This window comes from Pleurodeles waltl, chromosome 12 (assembly GCF_031143425.1).
Source record: "Pleurodeles waltl isolate 20211129_DDA chromosome 12, aPleWal1.hap1.20221129, whole genome shotgun sequence".
Taxonomy (NCBI): Eukaryota; Metazoa; Chordata; class Amphibia; order Caudata; family Salamandridae; genus Pleurodeles; species Pleurodeles waltl.
In genome coordinates, this window is record NC_090451.1 from 120,657,826 (window position 1) to 120,672,395 (window position 14,570).

General features: G+C 38.5%; 4 non-coding genes across 4 annotated transcripts; all 4 read right to left on the reverse strand.

Moving 5' to 3' along the window:
• Positions 1-1,793: 1,793 nt before the first annotated feature.
• Positions 1,794-1,875, reverse strand: TRNAS-GCU (transfer RNA serine (anticodon GCU)). Its single transcript has one exon. It is a non-coding gene; the product is annotated as a tRNA-Ser (tRNA).
• Positions 1,876-4,439: 2,564 nt separating this feature from the next.
• Positions 4,440-4,521, reverse strand: TRNAS-GCU (transfer RNA serine (anticodon GCU)). Its single transcript has one exon. It is a non-coding gene; the product is annotated as a tRNA-Ser (tRNA).
• Positions 4,522-9,733: 5,212 nt separating this feature from the next.
• On the reverse strand, positions 9,734-9,815 carry TRNAS-GCU (transfer RNA serine (anticodon GCU)). The gene has a single exon. It is a non-coding gene; the product is annotated as a tRNA-Ser (tRNA).
• A 2,565-nt stretch (positions 9,816-12,380) lies between these two features.
• TRNAS-GCU (transfer RNA serine (anticodon GCU)) lies at positions 12,381-12,462 on the reverse strand. Its single transcript has one exon. It is a non-coding gene; the product is annotated as a tRNA-Ser (tRNA).
• Between the last annotated feature and the right edge of the window lie 2,108 nt (positions 12,463-14,570).

Below are 14,570 nucleotides of genomic sequence, written 5' to 3' on the forward strand. Positions count from 1 at the left end.
TTTGGACTACGTTCAGGGACTTCCCAGTACGAGATGTCTTTTGGCATCACAAATCAATGGATCAATATCTCAACAACAATCGCAATAACTAATCATCATGCTAATCAATAACCTTTAATGAGAGTAAATAAAGTGAACACACCATGACCTTTCAGTCATGAATAAAAACACCAATTTAGTTAAGTGTTAGGATACTTATTTCCCTATTGGTTACAATCTAAAGTCATTTCTGTTAATCTCATCGGCAATTCATCTCATTAGTAACTCTTCAGATTTGCAATTAGAAATGCAATTAATCAATGCATGGGGAATATTCACTCAGTATTAACACATCATTAATAAGAACCAACTTAGCAAAGTCTCAGTAGTGCATGATTCAAAAAAGCAAGAACTCAGTAATTTGTCTATTTGCGTCAGATTTTAGTGAACACCTTAACTAACCTCAAATTAGCATCAGCATGTTGGGCTTCATGCAAAACAATTTAGCAAACACAAATTTGGAAAACATCTAACTATGGCCTCTATCAAAGAGCAGTTGGTACCGAGAAAGAAAAGGCAAGCCGACAATTACAATTTTCATCAGATAGTTACCCATCCAACGGATCAGCAAACAGCGTCAGTCTTTGTCCTCAGGGCATCAGTCGTTTTCACCATCAGCAAAGATAGGACAGGGCAAAGCCTCTGTATTGCATAGCTGAGGAACAAGAACTCCCCTCATATAGAGGAGATATGAGTATCAGCTAAGGAATAAGTAAAGGGTGGTTTAGAGTATCAGGACGAACAAACGGCAAAGCCTCAAAGGAAATGGCCTAAATGGCTCAGTAGAATGGCAAAGAATGGGTTGGAGTGGAATGTCCAATAAATAGCTGATTTCTGCTCAGTTCATATGGTTAAATCAAAACGGTCTAATTTACTCCTAATTCCTCGTTGGATAATAATTTGTGCATCGTTATCTCTGTCCAATAATTATTCACGCATTTCACCAGAATTTTCCACAAACCATAGTTCACATGTCGTTGATTGGCCCATGTTATTGATGTCTTCATCGGTTGGAATGTCAGGTAAGAAAAGTTACACTTTACGCACCAGTCAGTAGTTCCATTGTTTTCTCCTACTCCAGGCAACCTTGCACCTGTTACGAATTACACTGTTGCATTCAGCAAGAATGTCTCCTTGAGCAAGTCGGGTCCCATGAGAAAGAATTTACTACAGCTACACACATCTCTAGCTTCTGGAAAAGTAAAGTTTCGTGTCCTTCAGGAAAACAGCACATTGCACGTTAGAAAAACACAGTTTAATATGAAACCAGGCATGAAGGCCCAGACCCTCCCTAAACTAAGGCCTATTGCTTAATGTAAAAACTCCTAATACATAACTCCAATTTTGATATGTTAATACAAGTTCAAAACATCAGTACATAATTAATTCAGCATTAATAACTTTCTTTAGTCTTCGTATACATTGGTAGCCACTCCCAGTGGGCACATTTCAAACGCGTGCATTATTTCTACATTAACACATTTTCTATGCAGTTTCATTACACAATATATTGCAAACTTCTACGTCCCCCAACTTAACAACCCTCCGCCTGAGGAAAGAATTTGTGATTCATGCACAGAACCCGGCCGGCGCTGTTTACAGTAATGCCTAAGCACAGTGCTCACCTGAGCGGTGTTTCCAAACCGAGGCATTGTACTGTCGGAAATACCATGGGATACGTAATTTAACTTTCACATAAAATAGGGTTAAACCAGACATACCGCATATTAAAAAGTAAACACACAATAATAAACCGACAAGGGTGGGATTCGAACCCACGCATGCAGAGCACAATGGATTAGCAGTTCATCGCCTTAACCACTCGGCCACCTTGTCGTGTAAAAGTCAGTTTTCAGGAGGAAAAAATATAGTAGCCGAAATGTGTTCTATGAGGTGATAGTTGTCCACACATAATAAAGAGCATATATTTACAGATTGTTATGGCAACTTGTTGTCTTCAGCTTTGCTCTAAATGACCTTGTTGTCCTTCCCTACTTCAGCTTGAATTTATATGATATATGTAATGGAATCATAAAAATTACACATTGCAAACGTGTTCTATCCATATGTGATCTACTGTCACACTACCCTCAAATGAGCTAAGATTGCTTTATTTCAGTTGTACGTGGATTTAAAGTGCAATTTCATACAAATATTTTACTGGTATCGTGCTTTCGAGTCTCTAGGTGTCATTCATTGTTGGGGTGCTTACATGTCAACATTAGGCAGCAAATAGTATACAAAGAAGTGAAACTGCCTTCCCATTTAATCTGCATTGTTCTGCAAAACGTTTTAAGTAGGAGAAAGTAAAACTTAGTTCATAAAACCGCCTAAACTGGGAGTATTGCCGCTACAGCTTTGACACTTCAGTTTAAAAACGTACGTGCATCAACAAGAAATATTTTTGCGCTAAATAAATTGCTGTCCGACTGCTCACGTAACGCATAAAACTGAGGCAGTCGTAATTACACCACATTGAAGTTATATCTTGGTGGTTTTCATTGATGATGACTCAGCAGCAACAGATCAGATGACTTTTTATTAGTGATAGCGCATCACGGCCTTGATAAGTAAACTTACAAGGAGACACGCCTAGGTCGATGAACCTTTTGGACTACGTTCAGGGACTTCCCAGTACGAGATGTCTTTTGGCATCACAAATCAATGGATCAATATCTCAACAACAATCGCAATAACTAATCATCATGCTAATCAATAACCTTTAATGAGAGTCAATAAAGTGAACACACCATGACCTTTCAGTCATGAATAAAAACACCAATTTAGTTAAGTGTTAGGATACTTATTTCCCTATTGGTTACAGTCTAAAGTCATTTCTGTTAATCTCATCAGCAATTCATCTCATTAGTAACTCTTCAGATTTGCAATTAGAAATGCAATTAATCAATGCATGGAGAATATTCACTCAGTATTAACACATCATTAATAAGAACCAACTTAGCAAAGTCTCAGTAGTGCATGATTCAAAAAAGCAAGAACTCAGTAATTTGTCTATTTGCGTCAGATTTTAGTGAACACCTTAACTAACCTCAAATTAGAATCAGCATGTTGGGCTTCATGCAAAACAATTTAGCAAACACAAATTTGGAAAACATCTAACTATGGCCTCTATCAAAGAGCAGTTGGTACCGAGAAAGAAAAGGCAAGCCGACAATTAAAATTTTCATCAGATAGTTACCCATCCAACGGATCAGCAAACAGCGTCAGTCTTTGTCCTCAGGGCATCAGTCGTTTTCACCATCAGCAAAGATAGGACAGGGCAAAGCCTCTGTATTGCATAGCTGAGGAACAAGAACTCCCCTCATATAGAGGAGATATGAGTATCAGCTAAGGAATAAGTAAAGGGTGGTTTAGAGTATCAGGACGAACAAACGGCAAAGTCTCAAAGGAAATGGCCTAAATGGCTCAGTAGAATGGCAAAGAATGGGTTGGAGTGGAATGTCCAATAAATAGCTGATTTCTGCTCAGTTCATATGTTTAATCAAAACTGTCTAATGTACTCCTAATTCCTCGTTGGATAATAATTTGTGCATCGTTATCTCTGTCTAATAATTATTCACGCATTTCACCAGAATTTTCCACAAACCATAGTTCACATGTCGTTGATTGGCCCATGTTATTGACGTCTTCATCGGTTGGAATGTCAGGTAAGAAAAGTTACACTTTACGCACCTGTCAGTAGTTCCATTGTTTTCTCCTACTCCAGGCAACCTTGCACCTGTTACGAATTACACTGTTGCATTCAGCAAGAATGTCTCCTTGAGCAAGTCGGGTCCCATGAGAAAGAATTTACTACAGCTACACACACCTCTAGCTTCTGGAAAAGTACAGTTTCGTGTCCTTCAGGAAAACAGCACATTACACGTTAGAAAAACACAGTTTAATATGAGACCAGGCATGTAGGCCCAGACCCTCGCTAAACTAAGGCCTAGTGCTTAATGTACAAACTCCTAATACATAACTCCAATTTTGATATGTTAATACAAGTTCAAAACATCAGTACATAATTAATTCAGCATTAATAACTTTCATTAGTCTTCGTATACATTGGTAGCCACTCCCCGTGGGCACATTTTAAACGCGTGCATTATTTCTACATTAACACATTTTCTATGCAGTTTCATTACACAATATATTGCAAACTTCTACGTCCCCCAACTTAACAACCCTCCGCCTGAGGAAAGAATTTGTGATTCGTGCACAGAACCCGGCCGGCGCTGTTTACAGTAATGCCTAAGCACAGTGCTCACCTGAGCGGTGTTTCCAAACCGAGGCATTGTACTGTCGGAAATACCATGGGATACGTAATTTAACTTTCACATAAAATAGGGTTAAACCAGACATACCGCATATTAAAAAGTAAACACACAATAATAAACCGACAAGGGTGGGATTCGAACCAACGCATGCAGAGTACAATGGATTAGCAGTCCATCGCCTTAACCACTTGGCCACCTTGTCGTGTAAAGGTCAGTTTTCAGGAGGAAAAAATATAGTAGCCGAAATGTGTTCTATGAGGTGATAGTTGTCCACACATAATAAAGAGCATATATTTACAGATTGTTATGGCAACTTGTTGTCTTCAGCTTTGCTCTAAATGACCTTGTTGTCCTTCCCTACTTCAGCTTGAATTTATATGATATATGTAATGGAATCATGAAAATTACACATTCCAAACGTGTTCTATCCATATGTGATCTACTGTCACACTACCCTCAAATGAGCTAAGATTGCTTTATTTCAGTTGTACGTGGATTTAAAGTGCAATTTCATACAAATATTTTACTGGTATGGTGCTTTCGAGTCTCTAGGTGTCATTCATTGTTGGGGTGCTTACATGTCAACATTAGGCAGCAAATAGTACACAAATAAGGAAAACTGCCTTCCCATTTAATGTGCATTGTTCTGCAAAATGTTTTAAGTAGGAGAAAGTAAAACTTAGTTTATAAAACCGCCTAAACTGGGAGTATTGCCGCTACAGCTTTGACACTTCAGTTTAAAAACATACGTGCATCAACAAGAAATATTTTTGCGCTAAATAAATTGCTGTCCGACTGCTCACGTAACGCATAAAACTGAGGCAGTCGTAATTACACCACATTGAAGTTATATCTTGGTGGTTTTCATTGATGATGACTCAGCAGCAACAGATCAGATGACTTTTTATTAGTGATAGCGCATCACGGCCTTGATAAGTAAACTTACAAGGAGACACACCTAGGTCGATGAACCTTTTGGACTACGTTCAGGGACTTCCCAGTACGAGATGTCTTTTGGCATCACAAATCAATGGATCAATATCTCAACAACAATCGCAATAACTAATCATCATGCTAATCAATAACCTTTAATGAGAGTCAATAAAGTGAACACACCATGACCTTTCAGTCATGAATAAAAACACCAATTTAGTTAAGTGTTAGGATACTTATTTCCCTATTGGTTACAATCTAAAGTCATTTCTGTTAATCTCATCAGCAATTCATCTCATTAGTAACTCTTCAGATTTGCAATTAGAAATGCAATTAATCAATGCATGGGGAATATTCACTCAGTATTAACACATCATTAATAAGAACCAACTTAGCAAAGTCTCAGTAGTGCATATTTCAAAAAAGCAAGAACTCAGTAATTTGTCTATTTGCGTCAGATTTTAGTGAACACCTTAACTAACCTCAAATTAGCATCAGCATGTTGGGCTTCATGCAAAACAATTTAGCAAACACAAATTTGGAAAACATCTAACTATGGCCTCTATCAAAGAGCAGTTGGTACCGAGAAAGAAAAGGCAAGCCGACAATTACAATTTTCATCAGATAGTTACCCATCCAAAGGATCAGCAAACAGCGTCAGTCTTTGTCCTCAGGGCATCAGTCGTTTTCACCATCAGCAAAGATAGGACAGGGCAAAGCCTCTGTATTGCATAGCTGAGGAACAAGAACTCCCCTCATATAGAGGAGATATGAGTATCAGGTAAGGAATAAGTAAAGGGTGGTTTAGAGTATCAGGACGAACAAACGGCAAAGTCTCAAAGGAAATGGCCTAAATGGCTCAGTAGAATGGCAAAGAATGGGTTGGAGTGGAATGTCCAATAAATAGCTGATTTCTGCTCAGTTCATATGGTTAAATCAAAACGGTCTAATTTACTCCTAATTCCTCGTTGGATAATAATTTGTGCATCGTTATCTCTGTCCAATAATTATTCACGCATTTCACCAGAATTTTCCACAAACCATAGTTCACATGTCGTTGATTGGCCCATGTTATTGACGTCTTCATCGGTTGGAATGTCAGGTAAGAAAAGTTACACTTTATGCACCAGTCAGTAGTTCCATTGTTTTCTCCTACTCCAGGCAACCTTGCACCTGTTACGAATTACACTGTTGCATTCAGCAAGAATGTCTCCTTGAGCAAGTCGGGTCCCATGAGAAAGAATTTACTAGAGCTACACACATCTCTAGCTTCTGGAAAAGTAAAGTTTCGTGTCCTTCAGGAAAACAGCACATTGCACGTTAGAAAAACACAGTTTAATATGAGACCAGGCATGTAGGCCCAGACCCTCGCTAAACTAAGGCCTATTGCTTAACGTACAAACTCCTAATACATAACTCCAATTTTGATATGTTAATACAAGTTCAAAAGATCAGTACATAATTAATTCAGCATTAATAACTTTCATTAGTCTTCGTATACATTGGTAGCCACTCCCCGTGGGCACATTTCAAACGCGTGCATTATTTCTACATTAACACATTTTCTATGCAGTTTCATTACACAATATATTGCAAACTTCTACGTCCCCCAACTTAACAACCCTCCGCCTGAGGAAAGAATTTGTGATTCATGCACAGAACCCGGCCGGCGCTGTTTACAGTAATGCCTAAGCACAGTGCTCACCTGAGCAGTGTTTCCAAACCGAGGCATTGTACTGTCGGAAATACCATGGGATACGTAATTTAACTTTCACATCAAATAGGGTTAAACCAGACATACCGCATATTAAAAAGTAAACACACAATAATAAACCGACAAGGGTGGGATTCGAACCAACGCATGCAGAGCACAATGGATTAGCAGTCCATCGTCTTAACCACTCGGCCACCTTTTCGTGTAAAAGTCAGGTTTCAGGAGGAAAAAATATAGTAGCCGAAATGTGTTCTATGAGGTGATAGTTGTCCACACATAATAAAGAGCATATATTTACAGATTGTTATGGCAACTTGTTGTCTTCAGCTTTGCTCTAAATGACCTTGTTGTCCTTCCCTACTTCAGCTTGAATTTATATGATATATGTAATGGAATCATGAAAATTACACATTCCAAACGTGTTCTATCCATATGTGATCTACTGTCACACTACCCTCAAATGAGCTAAGATTGCTTTATTTCAGTTGTACGTGGATTTAAAGTGCAATTTCATACAAATATTTTACTGGTATGGTGCTTTCGAGTCTCTAGGTGTCATTCATTGTTGGGGTGCTTACATGTCAACATTAGGCAGCAAATAGTACACAAATAAGGAAAACTGCCTTCCCATTTAATGTGCATTGTTCTGCAAAACGTTTTAAGTAGGAGAAAGTAAAACTTAGTTTATAAAACCGCCTAAACTGGGAGTATTGCCGCTACAGCTTTGACACTTCAGTTTAAAAACGTACGTGCATCAACAAGAAATATTTTTGCGCTAAATAAATTGCTGTCCGACTGCTCACGTAACGCATAAAACTGAGGCAGTCGTAATTACACCACATTGAAGTTATATCTTGGTGGTTTTCATTGATGATGACTCAGCAGCAACAGATCAGATGACTTTTTATTAGTGATAGCGCATCACGGCCTTGATAAGTAAACTTACAAGGAGACACGCCTAGGTCGATGAACCTTTTGGACTACGTTCAGGGACTTCCCAGTACGAGATGTCTTTTGGCATCACAAATCAATGGATCAATATCTCAACAACAATCGCAATAACTAATCATCATGCTAATCAATAACCTTTAATGAGAGTAAATAAAGTGAACACACCATGACCTTTCAGTCATGAATAAAAACACCAATTTAGTTAAGTGTTAGGATACTTATTTCCCTATTGGTTACAATCTAAAGTCATTTCTGTTAATCTCATCGGCAATTCATCTCATTAGTAACTCTTCAGATTTGCAATTAGAAATGCAATTAATCAATGCATGGGGAATATTCACTCAGTATTAACACATCATTAATAAGAACCAACTTAGCAAAGTCTCAGTAGTGCATGATTCAAAAAAGCAAGAACTCAGTAATTTGTCTATTTGCGTCAGATTTTAGTGAACACCTTAACTAACCTCAAATTAGCATCAGCATGTTGGGCTTCATGCAAAACAATTTAGCAAACACAAATTTGGAAAACATCTAACTATGGCCTCTATCAAAGAGCAGTTGGTACCGAGAAAGAAAAGGCAAGCCGACAATTACAATTTTCATCAGATAGTTACCCATCCAACGGATCAGCAAACAGCGTCAGTCTTTGTCCTCAGGGCATCAGTCGTTTTCACCATCAGCAAAGATAGGACAGGGCAAAGCCTCTGTATTGCATAGCTGAGGAACAAGAACTCCCCTCATATAGAGGAGATATGAGTATCAGGTAAGGAATAAGTAAAGGGTGGTTTAGAGTATCAGGACGAACAAACGGCAAAGCCTCAAAGGAAATGGCCTAAATGGCTCAGTAGAATGGCAAAGAATGGGTTGGAGTGGAATGTCCAATAAATAGCTGATTTCTGCTCAGTTCATATGGTTAAATCAAAACGGTCTAATTTACTCCTAATTCCTCGTTGGATAATAATTTGTGCATCGTTATCTCTGTCCAATAATTATTCACGCATTTCACCAGAATTTTCCACAAACCATAGTTCACATGTCGTTGATTGGCCCATGTTATTGATGTCTTCATCGGTTGGAATGTCAGGTAAGAAAAGTTACACTTTACGCACCAGTCAGTAGTTCCATTGTTTTCTCCTACTCCAGGCAACCTTGCACCTGTTACGAATTACACTGTTGCATTCAGCAAGAATGTCTCCTTGAGCAAGTCGGGTCCCATGAGAAAGAATTTACTACAGCTACACACATCTCTAGCTTCTGGAAAAGTAAAGTTTCGTGTCCTTCAGGAAAACAGCACATTGCACGTTAGAAAAACACAGTTTAATATGAAACCAGGCATGAAGGCCCAGACCCTCCCTAAACTAAGGCCTATTGCTTAATGTAAAAACTCCTAATACATAACTCCAATTTTGATATGTTAATACAAGTTCAAAACATCAGTACATAATTAATTCAGCATTAATAACTTTCTTTAGTCTTCGTATACATTGGTAGCCACTCCCAGTGGGCACATTTCAAACGCGTGCATTATTTCTACATTAACACATTTTCTATGCAGTTTCATTACACAATATTTTGCAAACTTCTACGTCCCCCAACTTAACAACCCTCCGCCTGAGGAAAGAATTTGTGATTCATGCACAGAACCCGGCCGGCGCTGTTTACAGTAATGCCTAAGCACAGTGCTCACCTGAGCGGTGTTTCCAAACCGAGGCATTGTACTGTCGGAAATACCATGGGATACGTAATTTAACTTTCACATAAAATAGGGTTAAACCAGACATACCGCATATTAAAAAGTAAACACACAATAATAAACCGACAAGGGTGGGATTCGAACCCACGCATGCAGAGCACAATGGATTAGCAGTTCTTCGCCTTAACCACTCGGCCACCTTGTCGTGTAAAAGTCAGTTTTCAGGAGGAAAAAATATAGTAGCCGAAATGTGTTCTATGAGGTGATAGTTGTCCACACATAATAAAGAGCATATATTTACAGATTGTTATGGCAACTTGTTGTCTTCAGCTTTGCTCTAAATGACCTTGTTGTCCTTCCCTACTTCAGCTTGAATTTATATGATATATGTAATGGAATCATAAAAATTACACATTGCAAACGTGTTCTATCCATATGTGATCTACTGTCACACTACCCTCAAATGAGCTAAGATTGCTTTATTTCAGTTGTACGTGGATTTAAAGTGCAATTTCATACAAATATTTTACTGGTATCGTGCTTTCGAGTCTCTAGGTGTCATTCATTGTTGGGGTGCTTACATGTCAACATTAGGCAGCAAATAGTATACAAAGAAGTGAAACTGCCTTCCCATTTAATCTGCATTGTTCTGCAAAACGTTTTAAGTAGGAGAAAGTAAAACTTAGTTCATAAAACCGCCTAAACTGGGAGTATTGCCGCTACAGCTTTGACACTTCAGTTTAAAAACGTACGTGCATCAACAAGAAATATTTTTGCGCTAAATAAATTGCTGTCCGACTGCTCACGTAACGCATAAAACTGAGGCAGTCGTAATTACACCACATTGAAGTTATATCTTGGTGGTTTTCATTGATGATGACTCAGCAGCAACAGATCAGATGACTTTTTATTAGTGATAGCGCATCACGGCCTTGATAAGTAAACTTACAAGGAGACACGCCTAGGTCGATGAACCTTTTGGACTACGTTCAGGGACTTCCCAGTACGAGATGTCTTTTGGCATCACAAATCAATGGATCAATATCTCAACAACAATCGCAATAACTAATCATCATGCTAATCAATAACCTTTAATGAGAGTAAATAAAGTGAACACACCATGACCTTTCAGTCATGAATAAAAACACCAATTTAGTTAAGTGTTAGGATACTTATTTCCCTATTGGTTACAATCTAAAGTCATTTCTGTTAATCTCATCGGCAATTCATCTCATTAGTAACTCTTCAGATTTGCAATTAGAAATGCAATTAATCAATGCATGGGGAATATTCACTCAGTATTAACACATCATTAATAAGAACCAACTTAGCAAAGTCTCAGTAGTGCATGATTCAAAAAAGCAAGAACTCAGTAATTTGTCTATTTGCGTCAGATTTTAGTGAACACCTTAACTAACCTCAAATTAGCATCAGCATGTTGGGCTTCATGCAAAACAATTTAGCAAACACAAATTTGGAAAACATCTAACTATGGCCTCTATCAAAGAGCAGTTGGTACCGAGAAAGAAAAGGCAAGCCGACAATTACAATTTTCATCAGATAGTTACCCATCCAACGGATCAGCAAACAGCGTCAGTCTTTGTCCTCAGGGCATCAGTCGTTTTCACCATCAGCAAAGATAGGACAGGGCAAAGCCTCTGTATTGCATAGCTGAGGAACAAGAACTCCCCTCATATAGAGGAGATATGAGTATCAGGTAAGGAATAAGTAAAGGGTGGTTTAGAGTATCAGGACGAACAAACGGCAAAGCCTCAAAGGAAATGGCCTAAATGGCTCAGTAGAATGGCAAAGAATGGGTTGGAGTGGAATGTCCAATAAATAGCTGATTTCTGCTCAGTTCATATGGTTAAATCAAAACGGTCTAATTTACTCCTAATTCCTCGTTGGATAATAATTTGTGCATCGTTATCTCTGTCCAATAATTATTCACGCATTTCACCAGAATTTTCCACAAACCATAGTTCACATGTCGTTGATTGGCCCATGTTATTGATGTCTTCATCGGTTGGAATGTCAGGTAAGAAAAGTTACACTTTACGCACCAGTCAGTAGTTCCATTGTTTTCTCCTACTCCAGGCAACCTTGCACCTGTTACGAATTACACTGTTGCATTCAGCAAGAATGTCTCCTTGAGCAAGTCGGGTCCCATGAGAAAGAATTTACTACAGCTACACACATCTCTAGCTTCTGGAAAAGTAAAGTTTCGTGTCCTTCAGGAAAACAGCACATTGCACGTTAGAAAAACACAGTTTAATATGAAACCAGGCATGAAGGCCCAGACCCTCCCTAAACTAAGGCCTATTGCTTAATGTAAAAACTCCTAATACATAACTCCAATTTTGATATGTTAATACAAGTTCAAAACATCAGTACATAATTAATTCAGCATTAATAACTTTCTTTAGTCTTCGTATACATTGGTAGCCACTCCCAGTGGGCACATTTCAAACGCGTGCATTATTTCTACATTAACACATTTTCTATGCAGTTTCATTACACAATATATTGCAAACTTCTACGTCCCCCAACTTAACAACCCTCCGCCTGAGGAAAGAATTTGTGATTCATGCACAGAACCCGGCCGGCGCTGTTTACAGTAATGCCTAAGCACAGTGCTCACCTGAGCGGTGTTTCCAAACCGAGGCATTGTACTGTCGGAAATACCATGGGATACGTAATTTAACTTTCACATAAAATAGGGTTAAACCAGACATACCGCATATTAAAAAGTAAACACACAATAATAAACCGACAAGGGTGGGATTCGAACCCACGCATGCAGAGCACAATGGATTAGCAGTTCATCGCCTTAACCACTCGGCCACCTTGTCGTGTAAAAGTCAGTTTTCAGGAGGAAAAAATATAGTAGCCGAAATGTGTTCTATGAGGTGATAGTTGTCCACACATAATAAAGAGCATATATTTACAGATTGTTATGGCAACTTGTTGTCTTCAGCTTTGCTCTAAATGACCTTGTTGTCCTTCCCTACTTCAGCTTGAATTTATATGATATATGTAATGGAATCATAAAAATTACACATTGCAAACGTGTTCTATCCATATGTGATCTACTGTCACACTACCCTCAAATGAGCTAAGATTGCTTTATTTCAGTTGTACGTGGATTTAAAGTGCAATTTCATACAAATATTTTACTGGTATCGTGCTTTCGAGTCTCTAGGTGTCATTCATTGTTGGGGTGCTTACATGTCAACATTAGGCAGCAAATAGTATACAAAGAAGTGAAACTGCCTTCCCATTTAATCTGCATTGTTCTGCAAAACGTTTTAAGTAGGAGAAAGTAAAACTTAGTTCATAAAACCGCCTAAACTGGGAGTATTGCCGCTACAGCTTTGACACTTCAGTTTAAAAACGTACGTGCATCAACAAGAAATATTTTTGCGCTAAATAAATTGCTGTCCGACTGCTCACGTAACGCATAAAACTGAGGCAGTCGTAATTACACCACATTGAAGTTATATCTTGGTGGTTTTCATTGATGATGACTCAGCAGCAACAGATCAGATGACTTTTTATTAGTGATAGCGCATCACGGCCTTGATAAGTAAACTTACAAGGAGACACGCCTAGGTCGATGAACCTTTTGGACTACGTTCAGGGACTTCCCAGTACGAGATGTCTTTTGGCATCACAAATCAATGGATCAATATCTCAACAACAATCGCAATAACTAATCATCATGCTAATCAATAACCTTTAATGAGAGTCAATAAAGTGAACACACCATGACCTTTCAGTCATGAATAAAAACACCAATTTAGTTAAGTGTTAGGATACTTATTTCCCTATTGGTTACAGTCTAAAGTCATTTCTGTTAATCTCATCAGCAATTCATCTCATTAGTAACTCTTCAGATTTGCAATTAGAAATGCAATTAATCAATGCATGGAGAATATTCACTCAGTATTAACACATCATTAATAAGAACCAACTTAGCAAAGTCTCAGTAGTGCATGATTCAAAAAAGCAAGAACTCAGTAATTTGTCTATTTGCGTCAGATTTTAGTGAACACCTTAACTAACCTCAAATTAGAATCAGCATGTTGGGCTTCATGCAAAACAATTTAGCAAACACAAATTTGGAAAACATCTAACTATGGCCTCTATCAAAGAGCAGTTGGTACCGAGAAAGAAAAGGCAAGCCGACAATTAAAATTTTCATCAGATAGTTACCCATCCAACGGATCAGCAAACAGCGTCAGTCTTTGTCCTCAGGGCATCAGTCGTTTTCACCATCAGCAAAGATAGGACAGGGCAAAGCCTCTGTATTGCATAGCTGAGGAACAAGAACTCCCCTCATATAGAGGAGATATGAGTATCAGGTAAGGAATAAGTAAAGGGTGGTTTAGAGTATCAGGACGAACAAACGGCAAAGTCTCAAAGGAAATGGCCTAAATGGCTCAGTAGAATGGCAAAGAATGGGTTGGAGTGGAATGTCCAATAAATAGCTGATTTCTGCTCAGTTCATATGTTTAATCAAAACTGTCTAATGTACTCCTAATTCCTCGTTGGATAATAATTTGTGCATCGTTATCTCTGTCTAATAATTATTCACGCATTTCACCAGAATTTTCCACAAACCATAGTTCACATGTCGTTGATTGGCCCATGTTATTGACGTCTTCATCGGTTGGAATGTCAGGTAAGAAAAGTTACACTTTACGCACCTGTCAGTAGTTCCATTGTTTTCTCCTACTCCAGGCAACCTTGCACCTGTTACGAATTACACTGTTGCATTCAGCAAGAATGTCTCCTTGAGCAAGTCGGGTCCCATGAGAAAGAATTTACTACAGCTACACACACCTCTAGCTTCTGGAAAAGTACAGTTTCGTGTCCTTCAGGAAAACAGCACATTGCACGTTAGAAAAACACAGTTTAATATGAGACCAGGCATGTAGGCCCAGACCCTCGCTAAACT